The sequence below is a fragment of the Scomber japonicus genome, chromosome 15, assembly GCF_027409825.1.
Source record: "Scomber japonicus isolate fScoJap1 chromosome 15, fScoJap1.pri, whole genome shotgun sequence".
NCBI lineage: Eukaryota > Metazoa > Chordata > Actinopteri > Scombriformes > Scombridae > Scomber > Scomber japonicus.
In genome coordinates this window covers 24,427,859-24,443,180 of record NC_070592.1, presented here as the reverse complement: position 1 = coordinate 24,443,180, position 15,322 = coordinate 24,427,859, and the positions used below count along the sequence as shown (strand labels likewise).

The 15,322-nt window shown below is 38.7% G+C and overlaps 1 protein-coding gene across 1 annotated transcript in view; it reads left to right on the top strand.

Annotated features, from left to right (window-relative positions):
* The first annotated feature begins 7,892 nt into the window (after positions 1 to 7,892).
* LOC128373988 (CMP-N-acetylneuraminate-beta-galactosamide-alpha-2,3-sialyltransferase 1-like) overlaps positions 7,893 to 15,322 on the top strand; it is a 31,341-nt gene continuing 23,911 nt past the window's right edge. The window contains exon 1 of the mRNA XM_053334189.1: positions 7,893 to 7,921. The gene's annotated coding sequence lies outside the window, so the exon portion shown is untranslated. The remainder of the gene's footprint in view (positions 7,922 to 15,322) is intronic.

Genomic DNA, 15,322 nt, shown 5'->3' with positions numbered 1-15,322 from the left:
TCTCGGAAGTGTAAAGTTCTGAAACTTGACAAAAGTTTCAGGGCCTTTTGATGTAGCAGATTTTGATTGACAGTATAGAAAAAGCACGAAAATAGCTTTTTAAATGATGCAGATGTTTTAATGTATTTCTTCAACCACAATGAATTAACAATCATTTGAAAGTGAATTATTACATAGTCAGTCCATTAAGCGTTGTATGTTCTTTATCAAAACCTCTTGGGAACCAGCACTGATAGAAAATATCTCCTCCTACACAAAAGCTTCTACACTGTCTCCCTCCCCATCCCTCCCTCCCTCCTCTCTTTCTGGCACATCACGTTTTTATGACAGATACAAGGAAGCCAGTTAGCAGCAGAGACTCGACTGAAAGTTCCAGAGGACAGAATGTAAAGTGCTAAAAAATAGTACTGTTTTTTAATTTGCATATTTGACTCAAGAAATTTTTACTGGGCGCACAAACTCATCTAAGTAATAGCAAGTCATTTAATATAGTCTTCCCATTCCCCGTAACTTTTATATGTGGCCTGCATTGCTTTGCTGCATTAGCTTTATTTTGACAGTTTATGCTTAACAGTACCTTTGGCAGTTGCTAATTACAAGGTGTCTCAGACCTCTTAATCAACACATATGACTCAAATTTCTAGGGGGGCTTGAAGATCTTGAACTGATGAAAGAGGAGCAAGGAGATGCCACTGATAGTCTTCATTTATTTATAAAATGAATGTCCAGTATTTTTTTTTTAATTGTTTATGTTTATCTTATTTGTACCATTTTGTAATTTATTTAGAGTCAAAGGACAAAGGACGTTGTATTGTTTTGCAGATTTAAAGCCCCATGGGGCAATTTTGTGATTTGTGATGCCTGGCTATATAGATAAAAACTGACTTGACTTGAATACCATGGCAGTGTTTTTCCATGTACTGCTGGGCAGCAGAGCTGCCTCTATTTGATTACAAGTCAGGATGGGTCTGGCACTGATGTAAAGATGATTACGGGTAATATATCAAACTGGACTTGTGCAGGACCCAGGTCGGGAGATAAACATTAATGTTTGTATAAAGTAATAATAAATATGTGTTTTGGGTTTGTCGCGCCACATAAAAGTGTCTTATTAATCCAGCCAAACTTGAATTATTAAAAGAATTGCCAAGTATATAAAATCCTGAAAAAAACAAGTAATATCCTCTGCTCTGAAATGCTGTGGGTGTGTCCGATGATGGCACTGAAACCACACTGTGGCTCAGGCGGTAGAGCGGTCATCCACCAATCGGAAGATTGGTAGTTCAATTCCCAGGTCCTCCAATCCATATGTGTCCTTGGGCAAAATAGTTAATCCCTAAGTGCTCCTGATGGCTACGCCAATGATCTATGAATGTGTAAGTGAATGTTAGATCCTCCTGATGAGCAGATTGGCTCCTTGAGTGGTCAAAAGACTAGAAAGCGCTATGTCCATTTACCATTTACACCTAATCGTAGGAAAGGTGCTTCTTTTAAAGGTTAACTGTCAATGAAGTACCACCACCAAGACCTGAAATGGACGCTCCATCTAGCAGCTTCTTCCACTTATACAGCCATACAGGTTTTAGCCACTAAAGCCAGAATCCAGTGCCAGAGGACATTGACCAACCTGAAATACAACCTTGTTCCTCTCAGTCTTCTTTTTGTTCTATCATTTAAGAAAGCTAGCATTTGTATCACTGACTAGCATAACCTAATGTTAGCCAAATAAAGTTAGGCTATCAATACATAACATATTTTGCCACTTTACCTGATAGTTTTAGTAGTCTGTGTACTTGTGTTTTTCTGCATATTACCAAATAGACAGGTTTAAGAACCCCCACCATTATCAATACTATTTCGGCTACACTAAAGACTACACATACCTGCAGGTCTTCTCACTGCTGTATATGTGGATTGCTGAATGTTATCATTGCAACACACCAGCTGAACAAAAGAATATGCTCTGAACCGTTCCGATAACTTTACTGCACATTTGTTCATAATAAGTGACAACTCAAATGGCTGACAGTATCTTTAGTCACCCTGTGAATTAAACTGCACTTGAACAGGTGTGCAGGTGTGGAGAATGCAGGACAGTGCTTACAGAGGACCAGAATGTCTGCTACAAAGAGATTAAAGCTGTATTCGAAGAAAAACAAGTATATGAACATACCAGCCAGTAGAGTGCTAGAGCTGTAGTATTAAAGCATATTACAACACATACACAGGTTAAGAGTCTGCCTGCCTGAACTCCTACTCCATTAGTCCCTAACACCCACCATGCAGACCATGGGCCAGTGGAGATGAAGGAAATAACTCTGTAAGACATTAACATATTTTTATTGATTTAGAATGTGTAGAAATGTAATATGTGTTGTTTCTTTCAAGAACTCCTAAGGTTTATGACTCAGGAACCAAGTTGCACTGTGTATGCAATCTCATTACTGTTAATCCATGTGTAAATGACTACATTTGAAAATAAACTATGGGAGGGTTCACTTTGTTACAGTATCTTGAGGATCAACGTGCAGCGAATCCAATATAATTTGCTTTTAATATATAGGCAAACAAAGTACAGTGATGTTGCATTAATAATAAACTAGCTCTGTGCTAATAATAAACAGCTTGCATTCATGTGGTGCCTTTTATACACAAAGTAGAAAAGCACTCTGGAATATTATAATGCAGATATTTCAATAAAAGCAGGAGGGAGATGGGTAGGAACAGACACATTTCAACACTAAAGCGTCATCAGCATTTGTCATACCTCTGGTGACTATCTGAGATGCCTCTTTAAAATCAATAAATACTACATTTGCTAAAGTGCAAAGCTGCACATAAAAGATCCACAGGTAAATATATTACACATACAATAGTCCATAAAAACAGAATAAAACAGACATCTGGGTGTGCTGGTCTCTTCTTCTACCTAACTACTGTTTGGACAGTGTTTTTATATATACTCGAATCACACAACAAATAGTGACTAACCAGTTTGATCCCTCATCTCCCTGAGCCACAACCACTCATGTAGGACTAATTGACAACAAGAGAGAACAGCTTAGTCTAAAAGCTGTCTTTCAAGTGAGTTTCTCAACCTATACAATCAACCAAGACATAAACAGATAGATGTGAAGCATTGGAGTGATGCAAATATTACCAAAATAACAACATTTTGAGTACAGGCCACATAGTACAGTTGAGATGGTGAATTATATGTTGGCAGAAAGTGGTTGAACACAATAACAAAATACTGAATAAAAGGCTTGCACTCCAACTGTGGCTCAACTCTGCGGTGTATAGAAGGTGCATTAAAAAGAGAAAAAGTTTTTCCTGGCTGATGCTTGTAAAAGAACAGATTTATTTAAGCAGTCAGCAGGTAATGATAAGGATAGTGGCAAAGAGGCAGAAACTGAACTGCCAAATCATGCACTGACCATAAGACTCATGCAACTGACATCTCTCACACACTCTCATGCCGCGCATCCATTCTCTCACGCAGCGAAGGACAAATTCATAACTGATTACATTTACAGCGCACAGACAGTCAAGACAGAGCAGCACCATCAGCAACAAGTTATCCAGACCATGAGGGAGGCAAACAGAAATATACACAAATGTTGTATTGTAATGTATTCTCATACATGCTGCTCAGAGTAATCTCTGTCAGTGGCTCTTCTGGCAGTAGCACAATTTGTCTCCCTCTCCTCTCACACTGTGCTCACACAGTTATTATGGTTATGGGTGCTCTGTGTGCCTGTCGCTCTGTAACTACAATTCAGAGTAATAAGTCTTTAGATTAGCTGTGAGGCCATTTCATTAATCCAAATTGTTTCTATTTTGTTACAATCATTAGACTTTCAGGATGGTCTTGTGAGTATTGAGAACAGTGACTTTTAGGTTTAACATTGTTTAACCTTAATCCTAATTGGGGGTACCTGCAGACCCCAGAGGTATACTATTTTGTCACATCTCACAGGTGCTTTATTCTTTGTCAATCAGTTTGCTCCTAATGACTGCATTTTTTTTTTTTCTGTCTGTTTTAATTAGTGCTTTTTCAAAAAATACCAATGTACTGGGTTCCTGGAGGACGCTAGTCAAAAGCACCCAATTTTGTTAAATAGACCTGGTTTTAATAGATGGAACTATTATTGAGTTCATGTTTGCCTTGACTCCTAATTTAAAGTTTCATTCACTATCAGGGGGATAGGTGCACTTTGTCAGTCATTTTGAAGGCTTTGTGGAAATATTGGACTTGGAATAAAAGCTGCAATTTGTATGAAAGTTTATATTTTCATTTTAATCAACATGGTAATAACCACATTTAATTCCAAATCATACTGAGATGTGGTAATGCTATTTAATTTCTATAAACTGTTTGTCCTTGTTGAAGATAGCAGAGTAGCCTGCAACATACTACTTTTTTATAAACATAATTTAGAATATAAAATAGCCATTCTTTTCCTGTCCTTATCCTCAGCATTATATACTGTTCTAGATGAAGACTAGGTTTTCATAGCAGATTCAGTGTAGCATCTAGATTAGTGGATTTGGCTGTCTCTTGACTTAATCCAAGAGGTTAGCGTGTGTAGAAATGCAATTATGTATCTTTTCAAGTTTGCTCCCCAGTACTTAAACATAACTAGAAGCATAAGTCTTTCTTACATCTTATATTTTGTAGATAATATGTCTTATATCTGTAGTGTATATCAAAAATGCTATCAAATAAACACAAACTGGCAAAAAAGAAAAAGAGGTCAAGTGGATCAATTGACCACAAGTAATTTCTCAATTTATTGTTATTAAAAATAAGTGCTACTGTAGTCATCCCCCCCACCCGGAACTAATCTCACTCCAAGCTGAAGTCAAGACTTGGCAGCCCTGGGCAGAAACATCAAAGAGGAGTGAGCAGGGAGCAGGTGCTTTGTCATGCTCAAGCTATGTGCTGTGAACTAGCTAAATGAACTGACTAAAGGACAAAATGTTTTTGTTAACCTTGGGGTTTCCAGTGCCCGAGACCCACTGCAGGTTTGACTATTTCTAAGGTTGAACTTGTCAGACTCAGTGCACAAAAGTTTAGAGGAGCTTATGCTAAATTTCACTCAAGTGTTGTGTGTCAGTTTAATGGAAACAACTATATTTGATACTCATGTACATGTAACACAGTCCAAATGATCTGTCTGTTTTATGCATTTTTAACAAACAGATGGACCTGATTCAGACAGGGAAAGTTTTGAGGAAGTCTTTGTAGGGACCCCTATGGAGACAGGTATGTGTGACAACCAGCCAGTGCCACTGAAGAAAAGAGTTTAAAAGTCATTGAAGCATAGATTCAGTAATAGAACTAATTATTGGTCATCTGGAAAATCCAGGTGCAGAGTCAGAGAAGCAGAGGTTTGATACAAACATGTTGTGTCAGTTTGAATTTGATGTATCAAAGTTGCTTGAAAGCAAACTCCCAGGCTGCTTTTTGTTGCCCGTCAACCACTGTATTACAACATCCACCATCAAAGACATCTAGACTCATATAAGGATACTGATACAATATCAGCCCTACTTTCAGACAGTATTGTCCAGCTCTACTTCTAATTGGTCAAATTTGATAGCAGCTTGACTCTCAATCATGCAGAAACCATCACCTGTGTAATGAATGTACCTGTGTCTATAGCCTATAGGTACATTCTGTATAATCTCGTCTTGATTTGTGATGGTGATTTGACAATGCCTGACGAAGATCTGTGAGATCAAAATGTTGCTTTTGTCATTAAAGTTGCAGGGAGCTGTTAATACAGTGTGCAAATCCTCTTTCTGGTTTTTGCCTTCAGTTGATTTTTGATCCAGCACCTGTAAAAGTTTTTGGATGTGCATACCCTACAGCCTGTTTTGCCAGCCCTACTTTCAACAGCAACATTTGCATGCCTAGAATCTGTCTGTTAACGTCATAGACATTCACAAAGACAACTTGACATCTCAACATACCTTTATTCTATCTGATGCTAAGTGTTCTTTTACATGGTTGTGTAGCACCAGTCCTTTTCTCCACAAAGCAGTCGGTATGGCATCCAATGTCTCTGCTGACTGTCATGCTGTCACACTGGCACACTCTCTCTTGTGTTTGGAAGGGTCTGCTTTGTGAAAACAGTGGGATTGAAATTACTTGTCTAACAGCTCAAACATATTGATGTATGAAGTATGTACCTCAGGACTAATACCACCTTGGTAAAACTAGATACCAAAGTGCAGTCTGCAAGCTTCCCAAATACTCCAAACCCATTCCATTAAGGGAGATAATGAAGTCCAATTTTGAACCCACTCTGAGCAAGTTGAATCAATATCTCTAAACAATAAACAAATGTTAACAGTAATTAAAGAAATAACTATTAGTTATAAGTACTAATAAGTAGGCCATGCAACTCAAACATGACAATCAATTAATCAACAAGCAAACAAACAACAGTAAGAACACAAAAAAGAACAATCAATGTTTAGTCCGGTGGCATTTCAATGAATGTTCCTCAGCTTATGGAAAGAGGCCAGATAGGTAGCTGCCAATATGCAGCAGTTTTGTTTATCACCTAATAGTTATTTGGGTTTTTCTCTGTCTGAATATATTTGAAATTCATATCTGTGTATAATTTTGGAGAAGAACGATGCTCTAATTTCTGCAGATTTGTCGCACTGAACACAGCATGTCCTCTCTAGGCAGTCAGATCTATCCAAGATGACCAACCACTGAGTCTGTAACGTACCCAGTGTCATCAATCACTGTGGTCAGATATTATGCCAGTATGTGACGTTATTGTCGGTTTAGTGCCAAATAACACTCAGTCTATCTCAATTTACAAATTACCTCAGTGAAACAACACGCACTATAAATACAGAATGTTTTGGTCACTTTGCAGCTGTCGCTCTGGTGCGGTCATTGATTATCATTGATATGCAAAAGTTCCTATGGTTTTTATATGGGGGATGTTGATGAATCCTGTTGGTACAAAACCATAAGAAGTAGCAAATCAAATTGATTAGCTAAAGTGGCTGACAGCTGCTCAGAAGTGCAGAGTGGATTGTATATTGTCAGCGGTTTGAGTAATTATCAGCAACTCTTTTACATTACATGATCCAATATTAATATGACAACATAGTTAGGCATATCTTTTGTATATTACAACTCAGATTCCTTCACTGTGGAGATGCCAATAGGTTGGTATCGTTGGTGGGTCATTTGTATTGATCATACAGTAAGTTCCCTGCATAGAAAAAGTATCATGGTCTACTGGTCATGGACTGACTGTAAATGTTAGTAGAGGGTTAAGACCTTTACACAGCGGGGGTGTTTTTTCATGCATTAATTCATAATCCATTTATTTATAAGTTGTTTTTGTCTTTCACACAGAACAAGGATAGTACCCAGCGGAAAAGCAACGTTTTTTTTTTCACAATGATGTTGATTGTTCTGAATTTCTCACACCAAATAAAAGTATCAACCAATCACAAAGCAGACTCTGCATGGACAGCTGTTTATTGCAAAGGCACACATTGGGTGTTTGCAATAAACAGCTGTCTGTGCAGAGTCTGCTTTTGTGAAAGGCACACATTGGGTGTTTAATATCAAATGCTATGTGAAACTAAGTGATACAGGCAGGCACTTAATGTCCACTCCCATGATGATAACTGAGGAATGTAAACCATTATTAGTTTAATGGCAACACCGATAACACAAGATAAGGGTAGCTGAAAACAACCCAATTATTGAGAATGACTAAGCAGGAATGGAGCGTTCAGATTTGGTTTCAGTTGCTTCATGGACCAACTTTTAAATGTATTCTGCTGCCAGTTACAGTGAGTTCCTTTTGATTTTGCAGTAACATATTGTGGAGAACCTGAAGAACTCACTAGGCCAGCTGAAGGTCAACAAAAATGGGTAAGTTGTGCGTTGGAAAAATCCATGTTTTTTTCTAATCTGTCATTCTTTAAAGTTTGATGAATTTTAGGTGACTAAAACAGTTTGATGTAAGTAATAGAGAAATAGTGTGGTTATAGTTGAAGGAAACCATAAATAGGTCTTGGTACTGGAGACACCACAGACCTCACATGCTTAATTTTCAAGGAGCTATTAGGGCAGCACACCACCACCACTTACTGCTGTGCTTTGGTGCTGAACATAAACATAGGTTCTTTTAAGTTTGTACAAGCAACCAGTGCTTATTCTCTGGAGAGGACAGCATGCTTTTCATGTTTTTCTTGACAGAAGTGGAATTTTTCCAAATGCAGAAGTGGATCTGGAACAAGATCAGAGATAGACTGAACTTCTCAGTGGATCTGACTGACACACTGAATGAGAAATCAACAAAAGCAACAAAAAAAAAATCAGTCGTGTTGATGTAACAAAGTGGCAGATCTGCCATTCTGCATGATGTCTAAAGAGTTTCAGAAATTAAACAAAGACAGCAGCATCATTGCACCATGCAGTAGAGTAGAAACAACTTGCACTTGGAAAAGACTGTGTTTGAAACGTGCTTCCTACTGTACTGTAATGTGTGCCAAATCTCTGCAATCCTCAGAAGATTCTTCCCCACTGTAAGCTATTCTGTTGCCATGTGTAGTCATTCTTTACTAAACATGCCTCTCCCGCCTCTGATCTGTGGCTCACATTTTCATAAAGATAAATGCCAGAAGAAAGTATATCCATCTGATGTAACGCTGCTGCAAAAAAGCCTTCCATGATCAAAAACACAGGACATAAAGAAATCAGCAGCATCATAGTAGACATATTTATGCTGACAAAAATGCAAATTAACTGGTATATTTCATTGGGGGCCTCCCACACCTTCCCCAGTGCTCATGATTAATAGGACAGAAATCTTCTTTTGGATGGAGAACTTCCTATACAAAACACATTAATACTGAGGGCTGTTTTACATTCTCTTTCTGGCTGCATCTTCCTATCAGTGGAAATGCAGGAAAGACATTTATCTGCATGCAAAATGCCCTAATCAAAAACGAGTGATAAAAACATAGGAAACGGGTGGAAAAACTCCTCATCATCATGGAAACACATATTCTATATTGACAAATGTGCAAATGGAATACCCATCTCATTTCATTGGAGGCATCCCGCATCTTACGCTTTGTTAATGATTAATGGGACAGACGTCTCATTTTGGACGGGGAACGTGCCTGACAAGACACATCAATAATCAGAGCTACTTTACATTCCTTCCACCTTGCTATCAGTCGAAGTGCAGGAAAAAAACATTTGACTGCATGCAAAATGGTTGGAGATTTTCCATGTGAGGGTAAACATCAAAACCAATTTTCAGGGGAAGGCAGAAGCTGCAGCTACCTTTACCTGAGTTTGGTTTTACTACATCGGGGGCTATTCCAATCTGAAAATCATCAGATGGGCTGATACTGGGCTGTGAAAAGCAATCGGTTTATACAAACTGTGCCCCTGTAAGCATATCTAGTATTATATAACCCCTTTCACACATGCAGTCCATAGCTGGAATGCTCAGGAACATTTCCCACATGGGGTTATGTGTGACTGGAAGTAGGCATTGATATTCAGGGAAAAATCTGTACCACCGATTTCCCAATTTCCCTCAAGATGTCATAACATTTCAGGGAAAATTAAGGATCAAGGATTTTTTATTGTCATTCCAACCATGTAGATACATTAAAGAGAACACGATCTGGTACAGCTGTGTTGTGAGTGGCAGGATCATTGCAGGGACAAGGACGTAAAGGTTTATGTCTATCTGATGAAAGACAGCGTTACATGGAGAGAGCAATTACAAGACTCTGCTGATCAATCGACCACTTGTTTACAGTTGCCTTGCCTTGCTTTTGCGGGTGATTTGTCACGTAAACTTGTTAAGAATATTGGCATCAGATGAAAACATCTCCTTATACACCATGTTCCTGAAAATGAGCGTTTACCGCTGGGCACGTGTACATCTGGCCTTGCCCCATTTTTCTTCTCCTGTTAGGTTTCATGGCATTATTTGTGCAAGAAGCTTATGTGTTCATTTCATTCCCATATCCTTGTTTGTTCTTTTTCGATTTTGCTTTATTGCCTGGAGCCATCTTTTAATTTAGCAGATTTCTTACAATATAAAAGAATAGTTTGACATTTGGAAAATTCACTTATTTACTTTCATTGCTCACTTTTAAAATGGGAAGACTGATACCAATCTCATACCAAGCCCATTAAATGTGACGCTAAAACCAGAGGAGAAACAACTAGCCAAGCTCCCTCCAAAGGTTAAAACAAATCTGCGTACTAGCATCACTTAAACTTAATAACCAATATTTTACATCTTTTTGTTTAATTCATACAAAACCAAAGCAAAAAAACAACAAGATCTGCTTTTCAAAGATGGTAAACCTGAACAGAACCTACCTAGGTTAGCTGTTTCTCCCTGCTTCCATTACCTAGGTTAAGCTAAGCTAGCTCTTTCCTGGTTGTTGCTTTATATTTAATGGGCAAACACGAATCTGGTATCATTCTCCTCATGTACTGTAGCCTGACTCTCAGCAACAAAGCAAAATAGGAGTATTTCCCAAAATGTCAGACTGCCTTTTAAAAATTCTTCACAGAAGATCACAGACATACTGTAGAACCACCCAGCTATGAATGTTAAACATTGCCCAAACTGATGCGATATAAGTCTTATTGTGAATATTCCACACAGTGTAAGCATCATATAGCTTCAATGAGGAGCTTAAATAAGGTGATACAGAATGTATATGGCACTGTCAGGCAACACAGAATGAGATTATATTTTAGAAATTACAGCTATTTAAGGGGGGGAAGGAGAAAACTGTAGGTGAAAGGGTTTAAACCGGTGAGCCTGAGCTGAGGAAATGGCTCAGACTCATAGTATGAAGGTTCATCTCAGACTGCACTGCTCTGTGCCTGTATTCTGTGACATCAGGCTGAAATGAATAAGGCAGCCGCAGAGGGAGTTAACACACCGGGGAAACTTTATTGCCCTAGGCAAGTGCAGGTACATGGACGGGTGTGAAGGACATGACAAATAAGAGTTCGCAGTAATCAGTGGAAATGCAATGAGCGAGTGTGTGAGTGCATAATACAATTTTGCTATAATACATTTAGAAACATCAGCTGCTGAGCCAGGATAAAGGTCCATTAGCGTTAAGTTAATAACAGTAAAACTAACAGCAACAAGGGCATAAAAGATGAGGATGATGTAAACGGAAAGATCAGTGATGAATATATGTTGCCATGTAGCAACGTGCCCTTTGCCGCAATAATTCACACAAGCCAGATAAACAAAGCACCTCTAACATTTACAGTCATAAGATGCTTCATTTCATCCCAGTCCATCATCCTATATAGTGTGTCTAACACTTGGATGTACAGCAATCAAATGATGTGGCATGCCCTCAAGCGGATCATCCTTTAATTCTGAAAATGTCACAGAGCAGTAGTTGGGTTCACTATGTTTCTGTAAAATGTAGTTAACAGATGCTGCACAGACAAACACATCCAATATGAGTGTGAAAGGCAAACCAAAGTAAAAGCCAAAATGTCACCTCTGAGTTTTTTTTCTCAAGCCAAAGATAGAGTTTAGTTCGAGGCCGTTGACTGCTGTGATTAGCACACTGTCTATAGTATTCACTCAGTGTTGGCACAGTGTTACCTTGGTCTTTTTTAATGAATTTAATGGATAAGGCTAGTGTTTTCATATATTGGTATACTTTGTCTTACTGTAGCCTAATAAAATCCCATGAAAATATCAAAACTACAGAACAAAGCATTAGTCTGTCTCCTAATACTTTCTGACTTCCCCAGCCTTTATGTGACTGTCTTAATCCATTTAATGCTTCTTAAGATTTTTATCTTTAAAAACAGTCTTCCAAACATATACCTCAAACTCCAGGGCACAGTAGTGTTTAATTAACATCACTCAAACAAGAATAAATAGTACATTTGTTGAGGGCTAGTTTGAAAAAAGGATGGATGAATACATATCTGATGCACTAGTGAGGATTTTTGCAGGAGGATGGTATATTTGGGATTGACTGAAAATAAACTACAGTGCCCACGTAGATTGTGTTAAAGGAATGTGTCAGCCAGTGAAACTGTGGGGCTCATTGATGTGTTTTTAATAGATTTTGAACAATGGAACAGAGGATTTGACTTGACAATACTTACAAGTGGGATGAATTCATTGTTGATGTAGTCCATTTTTTAATGGGATTTACTGACAGTAAGAAACATTTAGAAAATCACCAGTTTTTTTTCCTGTAGCCTAATACTGATTAAAACAACAGTAAATAGTCACCATGGATTGTCATGGGGTTTTTTTAGAAGTTGAAGGTTGGTGACCTGTTTGAGGACGCTGGTCACATATGCAAATCAGGATGTGTAAACAGCAAGAGCAAGCAAAACACATTCTCTATACCAGTCAAAAATATATAAATAGCCTGTTGCCTTTGGGCAAAAATCTCACCTTCAAAATGTCAGGAGCTAGATAAACAACAGCATTTTAAATTTGACCACCATGCATCTCCCATTGTAACTGCCTGATTTTAAAAGGATTTTGTAAAACCAGGTGTCACGCTGGTCATGCTTCCAGCCTTCCAAGAACCATAAATCCTCAGTTAAATTTGTCAAACCATTTATTTCACAGTAAAACTCTTTTCACAAAATATAGAGCATAAAAGGTGAAGGTGATCATATTGTGTCTTTTTCATACTATCAACCTTCATTTTAATTAACTTGATCTGACCCAGTATTGTGTTCATATCCGTGAACTGACATCACGACTATTTCTTCATTTATTTTAATCATGCGGGAAGACCCTGGAAGCACTGTGCAATCTCTCAATGTCCCTTGAAACCTCTTTATGCGCTTTAAAAACATAACCATGTCTCCCCTTTTTTATTAAAATAAAGTACTGCCTGAAAGTCAATATCTGTGAAAATAAAATACTCCCCACCAAAGCCGGTCTAGAGCATGAAGACTCATGTGATGCCATCAAAAGTAAAATCTGGAGCTTTTTCATTTTTTATTCTCTGAGTGATATTATTAGTTGTGGAGGAGAAATTTCACAGAAAATCCCACTGGATTTCATCTCTGTTGCCTTTAACATCTCATCTTATTCATACCGTCTGGTGCAGTTTCAGTTATTGAATGTTGATGATAGCAGAGCATCAGCTTTCCTTATTCCTAGCATTGGTGCAATATTGTTCAAATTAAGAAATTGGGCTGTCAGGCAAGTTTAGTTTTACATTAGGATCTCTTCAAAGCTCCTTTAAGAAATAGAATATGCAACATTTGCTTTCATTATTTAATTGCTAATGTGATGGCTTTTAGCCATTTAGAAAAGTAGGCGTCTGTTACATATTGTAAATGTTTCTTTGGGCTTTATTCAGAAATGACAGGACACTTACGGAAAGAGCTTGAAAACTTCAGTCCTCTCTGTTCTACTGTTAGTGCAGATATGTCAGTATAGCCCTTGATTGGCTCATGGACATGCCTCCTCTGTCAGATTCAGAAACGTTATTGTCTATCATGACAGGGCATCATCTTAGACGTGGCTCAGCATTCAAAACTCAGACATACAAAATATATTCAGCATGAAAGGCAGAATATAATACATAGTGGCTTACACAGAGTAGTGCTCCACTCCTCTGTTGAAACGTGGCTTTTAACTTGTGATGATCAAGGGCTTATTGGAGATGCTGTTCATTAAAAACCATTAAACAGCACACACACGGCATTGTTGTTTCAAGGAAGAATCTTTTAATTAGACTTGTACAGTATATATATATAAAATGTAAAAATCTATGAATACATGACACACATGAAATGTTAAGGTTATCTGAGAGGGTTAACTTCTCCTCAAGCAAGCACCCTCTTTCAGTTCAGCTTAGATACCTTTTTCCAAGACTGTAATACATGGGAGTCATCAAAACTGAAGTATTTTGATTTCTTAAATTGCTCGCAAGTAGCAGAGGTAAGCCGGCAAGAAAAACAATTTCCACAGACCAGAATCTGAAAACACTTCACTGTAACTACATCTCACAAAGTTGATGACTTCTCACAACTGAAGATTAGGGTGAAAATCACAGCTCGCACACTTTTTTTCCCCCTTCCCCTGCTGCTTTTCTTGCCGCCCTCCACCCCCTCTCACACCCACCCCACCACCTCTCTCTCTCCTTGTCTCCCTCCCCTCTGAAGTGTGAACAGACGCTTTGCTGTCTCAGCTTGGCGAACTTTGATCAGTGCAGGGTTGCCAGCCTTCAGTCGGACAAGGTCAGCGGAATGAGATGATGGCCGGTGTGTTGTCAAAAGCGGAGAGTCGCCACCTGTTTGAGAATATATTCCGCTCGCTCTCTCATCTATCAGGATTCTTAATGGCAGGGGGCCTCAAACTGAGTGGAGTCAACAGCCTCTTTTATAGAAGTCGGCCTGTTCATTGAAGTGCCTATTAGAAGTGTCCCCAGGTATCCTTGTCAAACTTGCTGCCTTAGACAATAACCAACCTTGGGCTGTATGCAAATCCCCAGTCCTCTGTGAGTTACGGAGCTCCAAACACCAGACAGGATCACTTATAAGCCTTCCTGTGCATTGGTCTGTGTCAGTGCCGCTTATAAACGGCTGTACAGTTTGTTTTTCTGCTCTGATAGGGAGAATGAAATCAACAGGCAAGCTGTGTCACTGCATAGTCTTTCTCAGCCCAGTCTTAAACCCAATCCTCTTTGCTTCCCTCCAGGGTGGAATTTGAATGACCTGATCAATTTCTAATCAGGAAAGACCCGCAGCTTTTCTCTCTCCGTAATGGAGTTTCCCACAAATCTTCTATATGGACGGCTCACTCAGGAATTGTGAAGAGCAAGGGGCAGGTAGTGTGTTACTTGGGTTCATTTTTCAGATACATTTCTCACTCTGTGTGGTGATGATAGTACTTTATCTCCAGCGTGGATCTGCTGTTAGCTAAATATAGAACTATTTGTGGAATCCTAAACACAGCTGCACATCGGTATGAAACACGGGCCCTGTTTAAAAGCAGAGGTGGCCTTTTCATGTTGAAAACGAAGCCCCAGGAGGTCTGCCTGCTTTGTCAGTCATGAAAAGACGGGGTCTGAAAAAAAACCACTCCCTTTCTCTATTTTATTCTGGGAATTCTGTCACCAGCATGTGACTAACTTTAGGCTGTACATGGTTCATACAAAGGTATAGAGCCTGGTGGTGGAAAAGCTCTTTTAGAAATCCAGTTTGGATATAAAGTGGCGGAAAGACCTTCAAAGAACTTTCTAAATGTGATTGTGTGAATGTATCAAACGATCA